Raw genomic sequence first — 24,451 nt, forward strand, 5'->3', positions numbered from 1 at the left:
TAACTACATCAATCAACCATTAGAAGCAGTCCAATAATCAATTGTATAAAACCGACAAAGGTATAATGCGTAATAAATACTTCTCAATTATATAAAACAAACACAAATATAATGTTGTTGTCTTTTGGCTTTTCCCGGTTAGGGGTCACCCCAGCAGAACTCCGGTCCGCTAATGATTGGCAGTAGATTTTGACGAACGTCGAGGTGCCAGCTGGACGTTCAAACTTTAACAAAGGCATGCCCATTTATGCATGTCTTTCGAACGCCCATCCAACCGAGGGGAGGACATGCAGACTCCACACAGAAGGCACTCCCCACACTCCAGCCGAGAATCGAACATGAGAACCTCTTCAACAACGCTACCGCTGCACCACCACGGCTTAAGACAAACACAAATATAATACATAGTAAAAAATAAATGCTTCTCAACTAAGAACAATACACCTTGAAACACAGAACTATAATATCACAATATAATAACTCTCTCATCTGAAAGTAAAACTACATTACTTATAAAAATTCCTGGCTTTCAGGGCCGGTTTTATAGAAACCCTATCATTCTAACCTTGTCCTCTATTAGCCCTCAACTGAATAATCCATCTCATTTTAGATGTTTCCAACAAATTCCTAATATCATCCCCACCCTCACCAAGTTTAATGGTTTCTATCACTAAAACTGTAAAAATATGTGAAGCATTATACTGCGCAACATGTCTTGACTAGTGCATTGGTGGTAGACATAATATTCATGTTGTATACGTGTTTGCTTATACGATCATGTAGATGTCTGCCAGTTTTACCTACATAAAACGATGGGCATTTCTCACAATAAGTTACAGTGGATATAAAAATAACACACCCCTGTTAAAATGCCAAGTTTTTGTGATATAAAAAAGTGAGACCAGAATAAATAATTTCAAAATTTTTCTCACTTTTAATGTGACCTATAACCTGTACAATTCAATTGAAAAACAAACAAATCTGTTAAATTAAAAAATATAAAAAATATACAAAAGCTGGTTGCATAAGTGTGCACACCCTTAAACTAATACTTTGTTGAAGCACCTTTTGATTTAATTACAACATTCAGTCTTCTTGGGTAGGAGTCTGTCAGCATAGCACACCTTCACTTGGCAATATTTGCCCACTTTTCCTTGCAAAAGTGCTCCAAATCTGTCAGAATGTGAGGGCATCTTTTGTGCACAGCCCTCTTCAGGTCACACCACAGATTTTTTATTGGATTTGGGTCTGGGCTTTGGCTGGGCCATTCCAACACTTTAATTTTCTTCTGGTGAAGCCATTCTTTTGTTGATTTGGATGTATGCTTGGGGTCATTGTTGTGCTGAAAGGTGAAATTCCGCTTCATCTTCATCTTTCTAGCAGACACCTGAAGATTTTGAACCAAATGTGACTGGTATCTTGGAACTGTTCACAATTCCCTCCACGTTGACTAAAGCTCCAGTTCCAGCTGAAGAAAAGCAACCCCAAAGCATGATACTGCCACCACCATGCTTCACTGTGGGGATGGTGTTCTTTTGATGATGGGAAGTGTTGTTTTTGCACCAAACATACCCTTTGGAATTGTGGCCAGAAAGTTCAATCTTGGTCTCATCAGATCATAACACATTTTCCCATATGCTTTTGGGAGACTTGATGTATTGTTTTGCTATGGGGTCTGGGTTTTAGTAATTTTAAACTGTATATAGGCTTGTTATTACTGAGCAATATTGCATTGTATTAATTTTTTAGTGTATGGTTCTTTAAAAAGCTAATTATTTGATCAGGTGGTGTGTGTTTTTTTACTAATTAAATGTGTAAATGTAGTTTGAACAGTAGATTCTGTTGAAGTCTTTGGCTACAAGCAGATGAAAGTGCTTAATCTACCCTGTTAAAGGATTATATCTGTATTTTTGGTGTGGACCTGCTTTGAACACTTGGACTTCACGTTTCAATTCCAAAAAAAACGTAGAGATTAAGATAGAGACAGGCCACACAAGGCTAAGCATTCTGATGATGCTGCTGCTAAGCAAGTCAACAGTTCTCCGGAATTTAGTGACGCACTTTCGCAGCCCCTGATGCCCGATTGACTGTCTACGCCTCTGCCGAAACCCTTTCGGAGTCCGGTATGCTGCAGAAATCCACTTAGTCTTCCGAGCCTTTGTCTGTCTCTGCCTTGGTTGGGTCCGGAGCCACGATGCAGGCACTGGCTTCTAAGAAGGCCTTTTGCACTACCAACTCTAGGCAAAAATCGACGTCTTCACATCCGACTACTGCTTCTCAGAGACAGACGGATTCTCTCAGGCCTAGAAGCCAGGCCACTCCTAGGAAATCTGCTTCTAGCCACCATCTTGCTACTGCTCCCTCACCCCAAGCTCAAATGCTTAAAATTGCAGAGGATCTCATCTCCCTTATCCGAGGTACTCAGGCCCCCACTTCAGAAAGGAAAAGGCATCCTTCTCCAGAAATTCTGACAGACCAAGAGTCTGAGGAATCTGATTAATCTGCTTTTGAAGAAGAACAACATCCCTTAACTGTTGAGGATTCAGATGCAGAGGAATCCATCCCTTCTGCCTCCTCTCCAGAGGACCTATCCTTTGGGGAAACCCTTCACTCCCTCAGTGAACATTTTCAGTGGGAATCTCAAGACTTCCCACAGTCAGAGAAAGAGTTAGAGAGTTTCTGGACCTGCCCCAGCACAGAGCCTTGGCCATCCCACCTATTTTGGAAGTGGTGGATGATGATTTCCATGAACCCAGCTTAGCCCCTGATGCCCTGCCTCCTGCTCAAACTAAACCTGACAGGAGGTACTACAGAGCACCGGATTCTTACAAATACTTGTACAGGAATCCTGCTGCAGACCCTGAGGTCATTACACAGGGACCCAAAGGAGCTAAGACTAGTTCTGCCAATAATCCTCTTCGTTTTGACAAGACTGCAGAGCTCTGGACAGATTGGGTAAGAAAGTATACACCTCTGCAATCTTAGCTGTCGGAGCACTCAATTGTCAGTTCCATGTGTTAAAATATCAACAACACACTTTGGAACAATTAAAACAGAAGATGGCTACCTCTCCTGACTATGCCAACTCAAAAGGGCTGGCAGAATTACTACACTATCTGCTTGTCAAGTGGCCAAACACTCTTTACAATGTGGATATGACGCCCTACAAGCCTCAAGCAGGGCAGCAGTGACAGGATCTGTTATTAAGAGACATGCATGGCTGAAGGAATAACCTGTCCCTGATCATGTCAAGTCTAAACTTATTGATGCACCTCTAGATAAGGAACGCCTGTTTGGGGAAAAAGCAGAGGAGGTGCTTAAAAAGATGGAAGACAAAGCAAAATCAATGCAAACAGTAAAAGATTTCTTTCACGTTCAACCTCCCAGATTCAGCAGGAGCTTTCCCTCTAAGCACTGGGCCTTCCCTGCTCCTAGTAGACAGGGCTAAGGTAAGCCCTGCAGGGACAGGCCATCCAGGCCCCTATTCCAGGGCTCGCAAAGAAGCAAACATTGGACCACTTCCGTCTCTAATGCCGGGAGTTCTAAGCCAAGCTTCTATGGGAAGCACTCACAATGACTCTCCCTCCCTCCCTCCTCTGCCCTCCTTTCAGTCATCAAAAACTAAGAGGAAGTGTCACCCTCTTCAAGGACAATTGGCTCTCTATAGCCAAGGACCAATGGGTCTTAAATCATTTCTCAGGGATACAGATTCTCCTTCAGTGAACTACCTATTCCAAGAGGGTTCCTAGACCTCGCCCAAACCAATGGGCAGAGGCATTAAAACAGGTCAAAACTGTAATATCTCAGGGGGCAGTAGAACCTGTCCCTCCAGATCAAACAGGAAAAGGTTTTTACTTCAGACTATTCCTTGTTCCCAGAAAAGATGCCACTTGGCGCCCCATCCTGGATCTGTCCAAACTGAAGACCTCCTTGGTGGTCCCCAAATTCAAAATGCTAACCTTGCAGCAGCTCCTGTCTATACTCGCACAAAATGCCTGGCTTGTGACATTTGACCTAAAAGATGCCTACCTCCACATCCCTATCAGGGAATCGTGCAGAAAATTCCTGCGCTTCAGAGCAGGCTATCAACACTTTCAGTTCTCTGCACTGCCCCTTTGGCTTATCTACTGCTCCCAGAGTATTCACCAAATGATTGGCCCCGGCTGTAACATTCTGCAGACAGAGAAATATACAGATTTACCCTTACCTGGACGACTGCCTTATTCAGGCAGAGTGCAAAGAAAAGTTGCTCCAGGACCTTCTCTTTGTCAAATCATGCCTAACTTCCCTAGGGTTCACCATCAACGAGAAAAAATCAAAGCAAAACCCCACCAGAAAAATTGTTTTCCTGGAAACTGTGCTAGACACAGCAACCCAAATGGCCTTCCTATCCCCAGAAAAGCAGAGCTTCCTGCCTCTCTACTTCACCCAGCTGGCTTCCAGAAGTCACCTCACTGCTTGGAAGTTCCTGCAAGCCCTGGGATACATGGCATCTTGCATCCTTCTCATCCCTCTCACCAGGTTTTACATGAGAAAACTTCAGTGGTACTTAAAGAACCTTTGGTGTCAGCACTCTCTGTCGCTAGAGACCACTCTTCCTCTGATTCCTGTATAAGGGCCAAATTTCTCTGGTGGGCAGAGGCTTGTGCCATGAACAATGGTCTTCCCTTAATCCACCACCCTTCCGGCCAGACCATCACCACCGACACCTCAGACTTTGCTTGGGGAGCTCACCTAGCAGGCAGGTGTACCCAAGGCATTTGGCATGCCCAGCGACTTCACTTGCACATCAACCAGAAAGAAATGATGGCAGTGCAGAAGGCTCTGACTACTTTCCAACCACATCTCAGGCCAGGGGTCCTCCTAATAAAACAAAAACCCCAACAGTAATGTGGTACATCAACAAGTGGGGGGGGGGCACCCAATCTTACCCCCTATTCAGGTTAGCCATGAGTCTCTGGCTTACAGCCACCTCCATCAGGCTACACCTAATTGACCAATACCAGGGATCAACAACACATTGGTGGACCACCTAAGCAGATACTTACTGGACCCCCATGAATGGCAGCTCCACAAAGAAAATCTTTCTGCAAATCACCCAGGAGTGGGGGACCCCAGAAGTGGACCTCTTTGCCTCACAACTCAACCACCAGCTGCGCAAGTTCTGTACTAGGGAGTATCACTTCCTGGCATGGAAGGTGGATGCCTTGACCTTTCCCTGGAGCTCCGTCTTTGTGTACGCATACCCTTCTCTGCCCCTTATTCCCAAGGTTTTGATCAGAATAAGAGAGGAGAGACCAAAGGCCATCCTTATTGCAGATTGGCCCAGACAGCATTGGTAGCCCTTATTACGCAGTCTGACCTTACAGCCCCCAAAGCTGCTTCCCCTGATGTCAGACCTCTTGACCCAGGAGAGGGGAAAGGTACTGCATCCAGACCTACAGACTCTCAAACTTTCAGCATGGCTTATACACTAAAAACTAACAAGGAGTCTTTGTTAAGCAAACAGGTCCTGGACATCATCACAGAGGCCAGAAGGCCCAGCACAAGAAAATCATAGGCAGGAAAATGGAAAATATTCTGCTCCTGGAAACAATCAAAAGGGGGCAGTACCTCCCAACCTTCCATCCATCTCATCCTGGATTACTTAGCAGAGTTGCCCAATAGTCACCTCTCTTTCTCTATTAAAATCCATACCTCGGCCATCTCTGCCCGTTATGATTCAGACCCACCCCTCTTCTCTCATCCTTTGATTAAGCAATTCCTCAGAGGGGCTTCTATTATCAGGCCTCTGACGCCACCCTGGGACTTGAATTTTGTGTTAGAAAAACTAACCTTGCCTCCTTTCGAACATGCCGCTTGAGTTGAAATACCTCTCATGGAATACTGCCTTCCTGCTAGCTATCACCTCAGCCAGAAGGGTCTCGGAACTTCAAGCTCTCATGGCTGTCAAGCCCTTCCATCATTTTTCATGCAGACAGAGTCTCCCTGAAGACTAACCCCTCCTTTATGCCCAAGGTGGTATCTGATGTGACCTTTAATCAGGCCATACACCTTCCCACCTTTTTTCCCAACCCTCAAAGCAAGGGGGAAAAAATTCTACACTCACTAGACATGCACAGACAACTCGGATACTATCTGGACCATACTAAGCCATTCAGAAAAACAGGCCAGCTTCTTGTAAGCTTTGCCCCAGGGGCAGAGAGGAAGCCCATCTCCAAACAAACCATTTCCAAATGGATTTCACACTATATCTATTTTTGCTACAGACTGCATGGGAAACCCATCCCTAAGTCTGTCCGTACCCACTCCACTAAGGCAACCTCCACTTCCACTGCCTTTCTCAGAGGAGTACTTACTAGGAGCATCTTGGAAGCGGCCACCTGGACCTCTGTCCATACCTTCACAAAGCATTACCACCTACCTCTCTTTTCTAAGTCTAGGGTAGGCTTGGCCTCTGCAATTCTACAAGGCCTCCTGACCCATACCTAGGAATCAACCTATCCTTCCACCCCTTTTCTCAGCCTTGGGAATCCTCCCATAGGTGATGACTGCAACAGTGAAACACCAAGAACATGGTACAGTTGCGTACACTTACCATAAATGTAGATGTTCAAGTGTATTCACTGTTGCAATCTTGGTTTCCCCTCCCTCTATTCCACATTTAACATCTTCCCCTAGGGGGGCACAAGCTTCCCAAGGTGGCTTTTAGCCACCAGGATCCCTTCTCTCTTTTCCCTTGTGCTTCTGACGGGTTTGGGCAAGAAAAACTGATGTAATGACTTTGGCTGCCTTGCTTTATAGCACTGATGACCTGATGTCAGACTACAGGCGACAGCAGCCAGCGCACAAAAACATTAACTCTGGTATTCGGGCCGACCGAGGGCTACCATAGCAAGGAAAACCCACAGGTGATGACTGCAACAGTGAATACACTCGAACATCTACATTTATGGTAAGTGTACACAACTGTACTTTTCAGCTTCCATTTTGAAAAGTCAGGTGAAGATGCATTAGAAGGTTTGACTTGGATTTTGAAAACAATACTAACTTGAAGTTAAATGTATAGGCAGGATATGATTTGCTAAAGCAGTTCTATGGGGAATTTTTTTCCAAAGGTAATTGACAGAGGTGAAGTATAAGACAGACAACTGTGATTCAGAAGTGCAACCAAAGATGGTAGATGAGCAATACAGTAATAGAAGACATGTACCTCTGATTTTTTTGTCTTTGTTTCATTGCTGCACAGAGCTGTGATTAGATCTTAAAAAAGGTACATTCCCTGATGATGCTGCTGAACTTCAATTTGTGGAACTAAGTCCATCCTACCCAGTCTATGCCCCTCAACAGTAAGTTGAGGAGCAAACAAAAAAAAAATCCTTATAACTTGAGGAAAGAGGAAAATTTGAAGCAAACCGCTTGCTTCATCTTTTATCACACACCAAGTGCTAAAGTGCTTAAGCTGTGACTGCAAACACCATATGCATTCATTTCTAAATGCCAGTTGTGCACTTCTGACTGATTGAAAATCTCCTGATCATGCCCCTGACATGTTACTTCCAGAGCAGCTGCCCCCTTCACCGCACTCTAGCTATGCTTCTGCTATTGCAAGAGTCCTCTTTGAAGAGGGCAATGGTTCAGGTGCTTGAAATATTTATAGAAAAAAATGTTGGAAGAAAAGACTCTTACAGCATTAGAAATGCCACTCTCACTTTATATTACTGTTTATTTGCTTATATACTGCAGTTATATGCAGTTAACAGTCTTGTACAGACCTGTTTAATTATATGACTCTATTGGTGGAATAATTAAATAGGTTAAGGTAATTCTGCTTTTATATGGAGTGCATTTTTCTAAACACCACAGTTGCATCAGCATGAGCTAACCAGTAATTCTCAAGCAAGTCCTTTCCGATTTTTGGAACAGTCGGACTTTAATGTCTATGGTAAGGAGAAGTCAGTTTGTTAGACAACTGTATGAATGTATTCCTAAATCGTGGTGAATGTTCTGCATCTAGTGAGGGACACTACTAAATAGCAGTTTTCTTTATTACTCGAGGTCTTGTGTAGCGCATCCCTTTCATTCTCCTTAATAGTTTCTTTTCCTCTCATGTCATCCCTTTTTTCCGTTTTCTTCCAGTTTTTTAATAATGACTTTGTCAGACTTTTTCTTTTCCTCACATTTGAAACAAACTCTTCCTTCATCTGGTATGTAATTGTCTAAGCCTGTTTGTTTTCCATGTTGCAGGCAGAATTTTTGCTTGCAGGCATTTTTGAGCATGTATAACCACACGTCTGAGAAATGCACAAAAGTTGTACTACATGGAATACATAGATCATATTTGGCTGCTTTTTCTTTTATGTCACTGTTCTGACATTCTAACCTTAACTGCCTTAACCTTTTGTCATCCAAATGAATTTTTAAATTAAAAAAAATTTTGAGTTAAACAGTAAATAAACATATTCATAAATCAGCGGAATGTTCCTGTTCCTTCTGCTCCAATCTAAATATGTTTTGTACATTGTGTATGTTTTATCTGTAGTTAGATGAAACATTTTGCACCAGTATTAGATAAATTAACAACTATGCATTGTAAAATGCCAGACCTCTAGCAGCCTACACACATCCTTGAATTCCAGAAGATTTTCTGAAAAATAAATTTATAAGCATACAATACACAAATGTTAATATGTGGACAATAAAAGCTATTAAAACTGTACAAATAGCAGTGTTATCAGTAAGTATTCTTTACTGTGATGATAGTGCATTCATAGTCTTTGCATAAAACACTATAATGTATTGTAATGCACACAAACACAGAATGATACTTTTTGCTAAACTTTTGCCAATAAACTGTCATATCTTGGAAACTATATAACCTAGACATATATTGTTTGAAAGCTTTTGTAAACCATATATAAGCTTTCAGATGGCAGTAAGAAATTCTTGTCTGAGTGCATGTTTGAGAGATATTTACAGAAGTATGAAAGCATTTACTTAACTGTATTAATTAGCAGTAGAACATTGTTTTTTAAGATGTGCAACTTAAAGTGCGAATATCAATTGCAGTTTTCTTCAACATTTGTCTACGGTTTCATTCGATGCCATGCAATAGTTCTTAAGTCACTTGTTTTTTGAATTATTAGGTACATACAGAAATAATGCATAGTTTAACTACTAACAAATAACTAGTATTATTTTCAGTATTGTGTGATGTAAATGAACATTGACAATGAATTTCCTTGTCTCCCACCATCGCATTTCTCACCACATCCCTCAATAGCATGCAAGTCTATCAGAAAGTCTGAATAGTAAGTGCAAACCGTGATTAATTTCTGTGTTACAAGACATCTTAATTTCAGTGCCATTTTGTTAGTAACTCTCTTCCTTTTTGAATACAGTCTGTTATTAGCTAGAAGCCACTTAGTCAAATAAGCCAAACCCCAAAAAAAGGTCTGGATGCCATAAGGAGCTATGATGTTAACTTTAAGTATACAATAAAGGTGCTGTAAGCTTGAATGTATATGAGAAGCTGCAGCATTTGCAGGTGGGAAGGTAGCACAGTGTTGTGTGTTTACAGTGAGCATCTTTTCTTTTTTCGTGGAAATTTCAGACAGTTGTATCCAGCACTTTTTATAGTGAGAATGGTGGAGCGATGCATACAGATTGACAGTGTGTTGTAAAAATATAACTGATGAAAGCATGGAGTAAATCAGTGGTGTAAAAAGCTGAATGCATTCTTAGTACTTCCAGGCTTATTATTTCAGAATAGTCGCATGAATGAGTGTCATAGTTATTTTGTAGAATTCAGGACTCAAGTACACCATTTCTTAATTCCATTATAGAATGTAAACATCCTTGTGTTATTTGCTACCTATAAAGCTTTCTTCATCACACAGTACTGTTGCTAAACTGTGACTAGTGTTTTACCCCTAGTAAGGTTGAGACAGGTCGTAAATCAGTGAACTGAACAGTAAAAAAAAAACATTTCTTCTGTTTATTACTTTGTGCTTATGTAGCTGCTACAGTCTTAGATTATGTACGTGATGATGTTACTTGACACTTTCATATTGTAGGCATAGTATAACATTTGAATTTATAGACAAGTTAGAAATCTCACATTTTCAGTTATTGAACATTGATGAATGATAACATTTCTGAAGGTAACATGCTACTATTCAGCAGCAAAATGTGTTTTGTGTTCATCTTTTATACAAGAATCCGCCAGATTCTGATTTATATTTCCACTTGCGTAGAAGAGCATATGATGAGCATATGAACATGATGATATGCATGAGAATGAAGACACATTTTGTAAAAAAAATATATATATATTTATAACATGTTAATATATTTTCAGGCAGCTACAGTACTTGTCAGTTTTTACCACTTATTTGCACTTCTTATCCAGTTTTCCATGTTACTCGTTTAATTATGTAAACTGGCCTGCTATGCTTATATTGGTTAGAATGATTGTGTCTAATTCTTTCTCTTATTTTCTCCTTAAACCACGAGTCTGGAAATTAACTTTGTGTTCTGCCTTAAGCTGTCATTTGTCGTAATCTTCCTATCAACATGGTGCTTGTAGGCACAAAACATCTGCAGATCTGATTTAAGAAATAAATATGAAATAATGCATAATGTAAATTATACACTATCAATTAAATTATAATTATTTAAGTAATTGTATGGAATTATTTGCCTGTTAGAGAGACTGGTTTGCTAACATATTATATTCAGTCATTAAACACATTGTAGAAGTATAATTCATTCACCAGTAATAAAACAAAGAGAGGCTTAGTTATGTTATCTGTGCTTTTTTGAGTAATTAATCGTGGAGTTGAATTCAGTCATGTAGTATAAATACATAATTTATTGATTTGTGTATCCATTTTATGGTAGCCTTTGCGCCTGTAGTTCAGTGATATATTTAAAACCTTACACAGAATAAATAAGAGCCTACATATCATCTCTGTTGTTGCTTTTGCAAAGCAATCAAGTAATCATTTGTCACTATTGTTAAGTGAACTTAAGCAATGAGGATCTAATTGTTTGATTCAACTAACTGTAACAGAGCATCTGATATTGTTAATCCTCATTTATTCCTTACGCATGGGTATCAGTTCTGAGCTCGGAACCGAGCCAGCCATTTTCCAAGCTCGCGTCAGCTTCAAACTCTCCAGCTAAACTCTTACCCACAATCCCCCACTCCCTGTTACCTCAGATTTCATTTGCCGAGTTGCCATCCGGTTGTGTCAAGCTACTTCTCTTGAGCTAAGTACAGTCAATTGTTGATTAATTGCTTTACAAATTGCTTTTCTGTCAGAAAAGTTGATATTTTATTCTCTCTTACCCTAGCGCATCTAGCATTCATAATTTCCTCAGGTTTTTCTTTTTTTTTTTTTACTCAACTTTTACCGCAAGGTATTTTCTCTTTACCATCATTGGTAATATTTTTCCCTTTTCTCTCTCATACCTTTGGGTACTCTCTTGTACCATTGTTGGTACTTTTCTGTTAATATGGCAGATAAAAAAGGTAGTCCGGGGTTTAAGCGGTGTTGTGATTGTGGACACAAACTGCCTACTTCTGATGCACACTGTTTGCACACTGTTTGTGTTTATTGTGTGGGAGCTTCCCATTTATCTGTTGAACCACCCTGTACAATTTGTGAGAACTTTTCAAATAGAACTTTGTTAGAAAGGAAAAACAAGCTGATACTGAAGGGACTTCTAAAATCTCCCTTTTCAGAGGCTATTTCTGGGTCAGAGGTCTCAACCCCTCCTAAAGCCCATAAGAAAATTGATGTTTCTACTAAGGCTAAATCCTTGCCTTCGTCCCCAGCTTGGGACTCTCACCAACCAAAACCTAAAAAGGCTAACATTTCGGCTGTGGAGCTCTCTGTCAGCCCCAGTGCTTTTGGTGCCTAGACCTTCGGCACCGAGGCCTTCAGCTCCATTCGTGATTTTGGCTCAGTCCTCTCAGCAGCCTTTTATATATCGGCACCGAGGGGCTTCTCAGTTCAGACCATTACCACTGTATCGGCACAGACCTTGCCCGTGTCTGTTACGAGATCTTCCTCGGAACCGAGGCCTTTATTGTTGACTCCAGTTTTGTCAGTTTCAGCTTCGGCACCGATAACCACTTTGGCACCAACAACCACTTCGGCACCGATCCCCGTGTTGGTGCAGACAATGACCTCGGCACCGATGACTTTTTCGGTGCAGACAACAGTAGTCCAGTCTTTCTCGGCAGCATAGTCCTCTGTGCGGTCTGATGAGGATGGGCACAGAGTCTGCCTCTTTGTGGACAGGCCTGTTTCTCCCTCAGTCTCCATGAGGTCCACTAGAAGCCTTTCCGAACATGATGTGTTGCATCTTGTGGACCAGGCATTCTTGGTCAGAGGTATCCCACCTCTCAGGAACTATCCTTCCTTGGGAGGTGATCACCCATCTCCAAAGACCCCGTCTTATTCTCCTCCTTCATTGTCTTTGAAGTCCATGGATATAGCACAGTCTTCCCCTTCTGCGGTTCCCTTTATGGATCTCGCTAAGGAACCGCAGTTGCCTTCGTGGCAGGAAAGATTGGCTATGACCCAGTATGTCAGCTGTGACACACATAGCTTGCTGCTCCACAGTCATCCAGGGACTCTGGGTCGGCAGGCTGAGCCACTAGACATACACTCTTTCGGGTGGACCAGCCTTCCAACTGATGGAGAAGGCTTTCGCTGCTGCTGGCAATACCGGACTGTCTACCTCCACCCTCCTCTGGTACACTGGTTTCACAAGTAGCATCTAGCGGACACCGGGTGGAAGGGTCACAGGATATAGTCCCTCAGGAATCCCCCTTTCTGTTGTCTTCCCCAGCTTCTCCCGCTGAGGAGGTCCACCGGAAAAGTTTGTGTAAGAGGAAGCACATGGACTCCACAGATGAGTCCCTCACCGAAGACACAGATTTCGATGAGGGGGAAGGATCCCCTCGGTCACCCTCTGAGGTATCCTTTGGCGATAGCCTCAAAATCCTGAAACAGAGAGGTGACTGGCAGTCCTCTAATCCAACCACTGAGGAATCTGTGTTCCTGGAGGCCTTTCGTGCCCGGCCCCCTACCTCCTGGGTTACTCCACCTGCCGATTAACTTGTCAGGCTCATCGTGCAGCGTGCTTGGAAGGCTCCTGATACTGTCGAAGTTATTCCCCGGAGGTCAGATAAGGTCTTGACCCCTCCTGCTTCGGATCCCCATTGGTCCAAAGGCCTTCCTGTGGATGCTTTGGTGGTGGCGGCCACAACAAAAAAGGATCTGGCAGAAGAAGAAAGCCAGACTGTCCATCCGCCTAACAGAGCGTCCCAGGTCCTGGACAGGATAGGGAAGCGCACCTTTGCTTCAGTGACCTTTACTATCCGGTCCCCGAATTATATGGCACATTTCACCAGGCTTCAAAGGGATCTGGTTTCTGAGCTCTCTGAAACCTCAGCTAGTGCCATGTCTGATGAGGTCCGTGACAAGGTTGCCTCTTAGCTGGCCACCATTGAATCTATATCTAACTCCTCTATGCGACTGATCTCATGCATCAGAAGGAGCAGCTAGAGCAGCGGGTTCTGCTGCAGTCTTGAGACGACACGCCTGGATGCACTTGTGCAACTTTGTGGAACCCTTTAAGTCTTTTCTTAATTCCCCCATTGAGCCCTCCTCGTTGTTTGGGCCCAAAGTTAAAAGCACACTGGCCAGATGTGAACAGGACGGCAAGACCCTTTCTGCCGTAGGTGTCTGTTATTCTTTCCCTCAACGGGCTTTCTCCTGAAACCAAAAGAGTGGGAAGATATGGTTCAGGAAATCTTGGGGTCCTTTCCGTGACACACAGGCTGAGTTCTCCCCCAAAAGCAGAGGGGGAAACTCACAGGGAAGATGCTCCTTTCGGGGCAGAGGGGGACCGCGTAACCAGGGTTCCAGGGATTCTTTCCCTGGTCAATCCTACCAGCGTTTCTGAAGAGCGGCCCAACTCCTTTCCTCTGGAGGTGGTTGGGGGTTGCAGATGACTTCTGCTTGGCTAACCATCACCACCGATTCTTGGGTACAAAGGATCATAACTAGAGGTTATCATATCTCCTTCGATCTTTGTCCCATCCCTTCAAAAAATCTTCCCGACGTTCCACCCAGTCAAAGGGAAGAAGCAGCACTAGAGATAGAAAAGCTGCTAAGAAAGAGAGTCATCCAAATAGTCCTTCCAGACCAGATAGGATCTGAATTCTACTCAAGACTATTTTTGGTGCCAAAGAAAACCAGGGACTGGAGACCAATTTTGGATCTCAGTGTATTGAACAAGTTTGAGAGAGTACAAAAATTCTGGATGGTCACAATGCAGTCTATCCTCCCACTTTTGGAAAAAGACGATTGGATGTGCCCTATAGATCTTCAAGATGCGTACTACCACATAAAGGTGGACAGGCCATCAATAACATTTCTGCGCTTCCGTGTGGGAGCCAGTCACTACCAGTTCAGAGTACTGCCCTTCGGACTCTCTACAGCTCTCAGACTGTTAACAGAGTGCATGGCAGTTGTCACAGCTCACTTGCAACTTCAAGGATTCCAGGTGTTTCCATACCTAGACGAATGGCTCATTTCCACCCCCAGCAGACATTTACTGGAAAAAGCCCTGTCATACTCCCTCCTCGCTGCTCAAAGGCTAGGCATAACCATAAACTGGCAGAAATCCAATCTCACTCCATCTCAGTCGACAGAATTCACAGGGGTTATCTTGGACACAAAAAACTGCAGAGCTGCTATTCCAGAGCACATAATTCTAAGGATAATGCAACAACTAATTCCAATCCTTTCAAAGGAAAAATCCACGGCTCACTCGGTTCTACAGCTGTTGGGTTCCATGGCAGCCTCCATCACCATTGTTCCCCTGGCCAAGTTTCACATGAGGCTTCTACAATGGCTACTGCTCAACCAGTGGTATCCTTTTCAGCAACGATTCGAGTAACCCACAGGTGCAAACAGGATTTAAATTGGTGGATGACACACAATCTGTCACAATGGTCTTGCCCCATCTTCCCCCAGCAACCCAAGGCCACAGTGACCACGGACGCCTCCCTGATGGGGTGGGGGGGGGCTATGTCAGGGACAGACCGTCCAAGGCAGTTTTTCCCAACTGGAGGCCCATCTGCATATAAATGTTCTAGAGCTGAGGGCAGTGCTTTTGGCGTTGCAAGCATTCCATCCCCTGCTGCCGTCTGGGACAATTGCGATTCAATCAGACAACATGGCGGTGGTCTGGTACATCAACAAACAAGGTGGAACCAAATCTTACCCCCTTTGTCGAGAGGCCATGAGGATATGGCAATGGGTGATGGCTACCAACCATTTTCTTCTAGCAAAGCACATTCCTGGGAGTTCCAACGTGATAGCAGACAGACTCAGCAGGTGCATTCTTCAACCTCATGAGTGGTCCCTGAATTCCTTGATAGCGGCGGAGGTCTTCCACCGCTGGGGCCGTCCTTGCTGCGACCTCTTTGCATCCCCGACCAACTACAAATGCAGCAACTACTTCACCCTGATTTCCCCCTCTGGGACAATCACTCGGGGATGCTCTAGTCCACGATTGGTCTTCAGGTCTTCTTTACGCATTTCCACCCTTTCCCCAGTTTCTGAAGAAAGCCCGGCGATCCTCATAGCACCATATTGGCATTGACAGATTTGGTTCCCCTTCCTTTGGCCTCACCTATTAAATCGACCATGGATTCTCCATCCAACCCTGGAGTTGATCTCACACCCACAGAACCTGATTCATCCCAACCTGAACAGCCTGAAGCTAACGGCTTGGCTACTCCAATTCCCTTGATTGCCAGGCAGAATGACCTTTCTTTACCAGTACGTGATATTCTCATTGATTCTCATAAGTCTTCGACTAGAATTACTTATCTGAGCAAGTGGAAATGATTTACCTGTTGTCTGAAAGATAAACAAGTTAGACCCCGTTTCAGCACCAGTATCGATAATACTAGACTATCTGGCTGATCTGTTTCATTTGGGTCTATCGGCCTCTACCATTAGAGTTAATTTGGCTGCAATTTCTAATTTTCATGAGGGTGTCCAAGATTCCTCTCTTATGTCCCATAAATTGTGCAAGACCTTCATAAAAGGTGTGAATCATCTGGTCACCTTTTAGAGAACCTGTTCAACCACGGGATTTATCATTAGTTCAACAAGCTCTGACAATGGCACCTTTCGAACCAGCCTCTTCTTGTGACCTCAAGTATTTGTCATGGAAAACCTTGTTTTTGGTTGCTATTACTTCTGCCAGACGTATTTCTGAACTTCAAGCTTTATGTATCAAGAGTCCATACTTGATTTTTCATAGAGATAGTGTCACTAAGAACTAATCCGTCATTTCTGCCTAAAGTGATCTCTGAAATGTCCATTAATCAAGCCATTGAATTGTCAATTTTCTTTCCCAATCATTCAAACAGAGGAGGGTATTGCCTACCCTAGATATACACAGGTAAATCTGTTTTTACTTGAACAGGACTAAACCCTTTTGTAAATCTGACCAGTTATTCTTGGCCTTTTCTGGACCTAGATTAGGATCTGCTGCTGCTAAGGTCACATTAGCTAGATGGTTGAAGGACTGTGTGACCTTTATTTACACAAAGTAATATCTCGTTTCCTGCTACCATGAAAGCTCATTGAACAAGGTCAGTGGCAACTGCTGCTGCCTTCCATGCCAGAGCTACTTTACATGACATCTGTGCAGCTGCAACTTGGGCTACGCCTCATACCTTCATCAATTATTACAAATTGGATTTGGCCTCCAGGGGAAGAGCATCTTTCGGTTCTATGGTACTCAGGAATGTCCTTCCATGAGAGCCTCCCAGGAAAAAGGTAGCTGGGGACTCTGTCCCATGCGTAAGGAATGAAAGAGGATTAACAATATCAGATAAAAAAGTTATGTCTTACCATAACATTCCATCTGTATTGTTGATCCTCGTTCAGTCATTACGACCCTCCCTCCTTCCCCCTCCTGTGGTTTCTAATGGATCTCACCATCCAGTTCTCTTAGGTTATTTGACCAGAGGTAGCCTCTACCTTCTTTAATTTGCAAACTCAATCCGAGGTAACAGGGAGAGGGGGATTGTGGGTAAGAGTTTAGCTCGAGAGTTTGAAGCTGATGCAAGCTTGGAAAATGGCCGGCTCGGTTCCGAGCTCATAACCGATACCCATGCGTAATGACTGAACGAGGATCAACAATACAGATGGAACTTTATGGTAAGACATAACTTCTTTTTTATAAACCAAAGTTTGACTCTTTATAACATTAACGAAACACAGCAGATTGAGTAAAGTGTAATCGTGTTTGTATTTCCTTATAATGACAAGTGAAGTTTGTGAACTGCATTTTGCAGCACACAGTCATGGTTCTAATTATATCCCACAAAGTGAATGTGAGATGGTTCAAAGCAGACTTTGGTTACAGTATTTTAAAGCGTGCAACACAGTATTTTCTTGAGTGGGGGTCGCTGTAATAGTAAACCATAACATTTTAGTTTTACTCAGCTTACTTGTTTTTCCTAACCAAAGTTTTCAGCAGCTGTCATCTTATTCATTGGAAGGATTATGATAAAATTGCTGTAGCATTGCATAGACCCTTGATTGCTGAGGAAGGCACTTTTATATAGCCAGCATTCTTTAGTTCCTGTGCTCATCTGCTTTGTTCCATTGAATCAGTTCCTGCCATCAGTGCTGCAATTTATCAGCGTAGTGGCTTGAACACATTAACTGTTATTCCTTTTAATCGTAAGATCTTCAGTAAAAATTTAAATGGTTTCTTTATGATAGTGGTACATGTTTGCTTTTGAATACCACAAGTAACTTTTTAAAATATTCTTTCAACTCCTTAAAAAAATGAAATTGATATGGGGAATTTTAAGAAACCAGAGAGAGAGAGAGTGAGGTGGTTATAGTCAGTATATATGGGTCATTAAAGGAGACAGAAAATGAAAAAAAAAAAAAAAATTACTCAGTATTCCATAAGTATCCATAAAGAAGGTTCACAATGTTCAGATGATTCCCCAAAAGCAAAATTTGAATTTAACATAAATTCATTGTCCAGTTGCCTACTTTATTTTGGGGTTATAGAGGAACCATAGACTTTACTGACAGTCGTGACCATTAAGTGCTTGGATGGACTTTGGCTCCACTTCTCTAACAACAGTACCAGTATTCTCCCCACAAATCTTCCTGCACTTAAAGGTGACTGTGTTAGCAGTTTTGGTGGTACCTGTGCTGTATCCAGTATAAGCATATCAGATATGGGTCATTTTGCGATCACAGGGGTGGATGCACCTAACATGTCATCACTTTTTAACCAGACTGAGCTTATCATTATTACTTGTGGCTCATCTCCTACATTAGTGCAGCCTTCCACTCATAAGGCCTTTTATTTTACCAGCATAGAAACCTTTACAAATATTCTAAATAATATTAATTGGTCTCTCCTTAAATTCCTACCTCTTTAAGAGGCAATCGAAAAAAACATCTCTACGTTCCTAAACACGTTTAACAGATTAGCTCCTGCCAGAAAGAAAAGAGTAAAAACTAATTATTCTCCCTGACTTTCTGACCATACTAAATCTGTTATGTAAAAAGAGAGAACGCCTGGTTATGCTATTCAAAACAAAGAAGTCATACAAATCTACAGCACTTTAGAGCACTATGTAAACTAGTCAAGAAACAAGTGAACGTAGATGAAAAAAAATTACTCAAAGCCACAAGACCAGCTTAAAACTATCCAAAAACATTTTGGCATGCATTCAAAACAATTATAGACCATGGAAATCAATCTTCCCCTCAACCTTCAACTGAAAGTAATTTTTCTCACATAGCATGTCAGCACAGCTTCTGTTACTAACAATTTCCAAGCATCACCTTTTTCTTGAAATCTCATACTAATGCCTCACTTCTTTCTCACTGTAACCAGTACCCACTTCCTTTATTAAGTCTGTGCTAAGCAAACTCAAACCATGTTCCTCCTCTGCCGATAATCTCCCCAGTGAGTATTTAAAATTGGCAGCTGACTCTAGCCTATCCAGTCTCCATTCTTATAAATAGACCTATCAAAGAAGCATGTGTCACCACCCTTTGGAAAACGTTATTTGTCCTTCCTCTTCATAAAGGTGGTACCTCTACTGAAATATCTAACTACAGGCCTATTGCTATTCTTTCTGTTGTATCCAAAATTCTAGAGATATGCATGCATAAACGGTTGTTTCAATACCTACTTGATAACAATCTTTTTTTCTCCCACGCAACGCTGATTTAGACCTGCATACACAGTACTACCACTGCTCTTCTTTTCACAAATACAGTAAATAAAGCATGTGATACAGGTAACTTCGTCTCATCTCTATTCTTAGATCTATCTAAAGCTTTTGATACCGTCTCCCACCCAAAACTCTTGTCCCAACTTTCCCTACTTGTATTAACTAAAATTACCCTACAGTGCTTAACCAGATACCTCTCAAACAGATATCATTCATTGAAATGGAACTCTAGTTTCTCTCCTTTTCTTCTGGTATTCACTGGGGTACCTCAAGGTGCCATTCTTGGTCCACTCCTATTCAACATCTTTATCAATCACCTTCATATATCTTCAAAACTAGCTACCCATAGTCAATATGGTGATGAATCTACTTTAATCTGCTCTTCAAACAATCTTACCAATCTTCAAAGTATATCTCAAGAAGCTTTGAACTCCATTGAGACATGGCTTGCCAACAACCATCTGCTACTCAACCCCCCCCCCCCAAAAAAAGCCCTGTAATTCTTACCTAAGCAATCCCCCTTAATAATACTACCTTTACTATTACGTCTCTGAACAATAGTGCAGTTGCTATTGTCTCTCGCACTAAGCTAATTGACAACAGCCTCAAATTTGATTTGCATATCAGTAACAGCATAAAAACGACCGATCAAAACTGGATATGTTGTATAGGTATAAAAGACTCCTCGAACATTCTACTAAAGCAAATCTTGCTACCTTTTCTGTATGCCACACTTGCCCTAACTAATCTTCACTCTTCCATAAAAGCAAAACTCAGTCAATGCTACAATAAAATAGCTAAGTTTCCCAATGGTCAGCCCCCCAGTACTCATCACTGCTCTATACTGAAAGCCTTTTGGGTTGAACTCCCCCACCCGCTGACTTTTCATCAACTTGTGTTAACACACAAAATATTGTATAACGCCTCTTTTTCACAATCTCTTCTTTACTTCAGTGTTGTACTCCATCCTGTGATTTATGTTCCTCTCGTATGTGTCTGCTATCTATAAACCTCACAGATCACATGGAGTTAGTCTGTATTCACACTGTGTTTCAAAAACCTAGAATACTATTCTTGAATCTATCAGACTTGTACCCCATTACACTTCCTTCAAATCTCAACTGAAAGAACATTTATCCAGCAACTGGATCTATCACTGCCCTATGCCAACTTAGCCCTCTTTTCAACTCTCATAGCTGATATGTAATAGTAATTTCTCGTGTGCCATCCTACCAGCTGTTATACCTTACTCTTTTTCTAGCCTTCCATCTGTTAACCCTATCTACTAATAGCTACCTTAATTTCCATTCTTACTCTACCCTTTCATGTAACCATAACTGTCTTCTATTGAAAGAAAGTCTATATAGTTGTTATATCATTCTCGTCTAATTTCTATTGAAATAGTTTGTGCTAGATTTTCTGTAGTTTTATTTTATCATTCTTGTCTAATTTTCATTTATGCAAATTTCTTTACTTAATTGCTATGATAGCATCTGTATTCAAAGTAAAAGTGTATGCTGAGATGATAACATCTGAATTTTCTATGTAAAATTGTAACCCTGCTGAAGTGCTTTTAGAGCTTTTTCTCCCTGTGCCTTCGCCGAAAATGAGCACATGCCCAGTCAGACATTCACAGTAAACAAATGTCAAATAAAATAAATACATTTAAAAAAGTATTTTTATGCAATTCATAAAACCTCAGAGGAACATCAGGCACCTGTGACTTGAGATTATTATCAGAACAGAGGTTCAAGCTTTCACATGTGCCTCTGCAAGTTCAATTAAATTCCTGAATTTAATGAAGAAAAAATTCTGTATGATTTTAAAAATAAAGAAGGGTCTTCTTAGTCTTCAAGTTTTCCACTTGAAAATTATTCTTTTGTATGTACCTTAAATTTTTAAGAGTGGATTTTCATTTGGCTTTTGTGAAAATCCTTCCGTTAATAAAAGATATAGAGTAGCAACAAGGTTGACAGTCAGGGTACATCATCATCAGCTTTATTATAGTTGTTGTCCAAAATTCACAGGCTCCAACCCCCCAAAAAGCTAATAAGATGTATAAATCTCTGTTGGACAGGCAAGGTTTATTCAGTTTGTGTATGTTAGATTGTGGTGCCATATCTTTCTTTCTTTACTTTATTAAACGGGTATGTGGCTGGTTTATAGACCATTTTCAGCCACCACTGTGGTAGTTAAAATTTTATTGTAGAAAACTTCCTTTTATTCGAGATAACATAATGACAGAGCATGCTAATAGAAACGTACAAAAGAAACACAATTGCTGTCAGTGGATGCAGGAGTAAATGTCAGAACAACAATTTTCACAGATTAGCAATGGTAATGAAATTTGTGCGGTTTAGAAGTATTTGAGGTGTCATGTGTCTAAATCTTAGTTTATGGTAACCAGTTGCTGCTTAATGCCACTTGATGTCTGTTTTTAGCCAGCGTCAAAAATAACAGCACTTAAATTAATTGCTGGGAAGTTTAGTTAGCTACTCCTTAAATGTGATTCATTTCTGGGCTGTTCTAATATGGACTTCTCTATTGTTTTGAGGTAATGACTTTGAAGCTGCCAGTGTAAGCTTTGAGAAGACTTTTCCACTTACTGGTTTGGAGAGGTATAACCAGGACAGTAATACTTATTACGGTCTTACCAATGTAGGAAAACTGTTTGTCTTGCATATTCATTGTTTAATAAAGATGCCAGGTTACTAGAAAAATGTGGTAAAACAATTAGATGCATTGCATTCCTTAGCTCTTAGAGCACTTTAATAAAACATATGGTTAAAATGTGCAAGTCATAGATAGAGCAGTTGTTGAAGTCATGCAATTTTGTATTAAAAGTTTTGTATTAGATCCATAAATGTATGGTCTGTTCCTAGCAGTAGTGTTAAAAACAGAAAGAAACAGTTTTGCAGTGGTCAGAATTGAAGGCTCATACATTGAAAATTATGCTGTGGATACTTCATTGGGGCATTCAGGGGTAGTGTTGAGAAGATTAGCATGGTTCAAAACAGAATCTTACAATAAGGCTGTAAGAGCCAGATTATTTAATGTTTCATTTATGCAATACTTTTTGCTTGATCAACCAGCAGGTATCGTTGTTTTAAGAAAATGAAGTTTATAATGAGATCTTTAAAGAGATGTTTGATCTGGTAAGAAGTGGTCCATCTTCAGTAATCGATAGAAGTATGTACCACAGGCATTTTATGACCTCTTAGCACTGAGACACTCAAACATTTTCCAGCCGGTTGTCTCCGTTTCCCAATCTCATCATGTCAGTCTCCATCCAATTCTTAATTCCATTCAGACATTTTGGATACAAAGACTTTATTGGGCATTTTCAAATAAAGTACATTTTTTCATGGAATTTTTGTTCCATCTCTTCTATTTGTAGAGATGAGGAGATGAAAATTTAGCCCCTTTTTTGGTCATGTTCCATCTAATTTTGGACATTTTCTCTCCCTTTCTTTCAGTGTGTAGGCCTTGGAGCCATTTTATCACCATACCAATGTCACTTTTCCTGGCTGGGATTTTTCATTCAGAGTCAGTTACTCTACTACTAATATTCAAATGCCAACTGCTTTTAACTTTCATGTGGGTAATGGTCACACTCCCATTATTTCTTTAAAATTGCCAAAGGCTTTTAGAACCTTTCCCTTTCTTGGGATCTTCTTTTCCGGTCTTTAACAAAACTTCCTTTTTGAACCAGCAACTATGATAGAGCTCAAATTTTTGTCCTGGAAGGGACTCTTTCTCATAGCAGTTACTTTAGTCGTAAGAATTTCTGAGCTACAGGCTGTATCCTGCTGCCCTCCTTACCATATCTTCCATAAAGACAGAGTTTCATTGAGGACTGTTCCCTCTTTTCTCCCTAAAGTAGCTTTTGAGTCCTCCTTGAACCAGTCAATTGAGTTGCCTGTTTTCTTTCCCAGCTTTTGCAGCAAAGGAGAGTATATACTTCATTTCCTCCAAGTTCTGCAATTAAGGTTTTATTTGGACAGAACAAAGTAGTTCAGGAAATCCAATTAAATTTTCGTATCTTTTTCTAAAGCAAAGCTTGTGCAACTAGATTCAAAAATCATCTTGTCCAGATGGCATTCCAGTTGTATCTTCTGTGTACACCTCTCAAGGTATCTCTTTACCATTTACACCTAAGGGCCATTCAGAGCAAGTAGCTACTTCTACTGTCTTCTACCATCTTTTTAGTTGTGGTTCTTTGGATAACATCTGTGCAGCAGCCACATGTAATTCTCCTTGCACCTTTCTTTCCCAGTACAAGCTGGATATTCACTCTTTATTCAAACGATCTTTCATTTCTATCATATTACGTAAAGAAAAGACATTGCATGTGAAAGTTGAGTACTTAGCATGGTCCATTCGCCAAACAGGGAGTCAAGAGGATTGGGAAACACATGTACCCAGCCATGTTTGCTCTTCATGTGCTGAATTGCTTGGCACACTTAAGGAGGCGTCAAAAAGAGTTGCATTCTGAAGCCTCTAGTATGGTGGTTGTTAAGCTTTCATCAACCTCTTGTAATGCATTGGAGACTCAGCTATCCACAGTGAAGTCAATATCCAACATCTGCATGCGCCTCATTTCCATTGTGGTGGATGGTATGGCCTGCGCAGCTGACACCAGTATTTCTGCTTGCTGTCATGATCTGAATACCAAAAGTTTGAGATGGGCGGAAGAAGACATCGTGGATCTTGCACTGTAGTAAATACACACTCACCAAATCTTTTTTCAACTAGCCATGATTGACAGCATGGTTTTCCAAAGAACCATTTACTCCTGTGGTCTTTTAGAAATGGACCTTTTCACATCTCCACAGAGCGATAAGTTATTTTTGCAAACACTTTGTACAGAGGCTTGGATCTTACTCACAAGAATGGAGACTTTGCATAAAGCAGATGTCGATGCAGATGTTTCATGCTCTAAAATGTTTGTAAGGTTAATTTGGGGCCCTCCTGCTCTGATTGAATAACTGATGTATGTCGTGGTACTTGAAGAAAGCAGTTTACATCTGTCTCCCTTTGCAGAGATTTGCAGGTATAGTAGTGGACCACCTGATAGCCTTTCATATTCTATTTAAAAAATACTGCTGCTGTTTAAATGTATAATGTACCTTT

The 24,451-nt window shown here is 41.3% G+C and overlaps 1 protein-coding gene across 4 annotated transcripts in view; it reads left to right on the plus strand.

Annotated features, from left to right (window-relative positions):
• Positions 1-24,451, plus strand: part of FUT8 (fucosyltransferase 8) — a 2,643,272-nt gene that overhangs the window by 930,677 nt on the left and 1,688,144 nt on the right. The gene's annotated exons all lie outside the window — the stretch shown is intronic.

The sequence above is a fragment of the Protopterus annectens genome, chromosome 6.part0 (genome assembly GCF_019279795.1).
Source record: "Protopterus annectens isolate FY-2018-M chromosome 6.part0, PAN1.0, whole genome shotgun sequence".
NCBI lineage: Eukaryota > Metazoa > Chordata > Ceratodontiformes > Protopteridae > Protopterus > Protopterus annectens.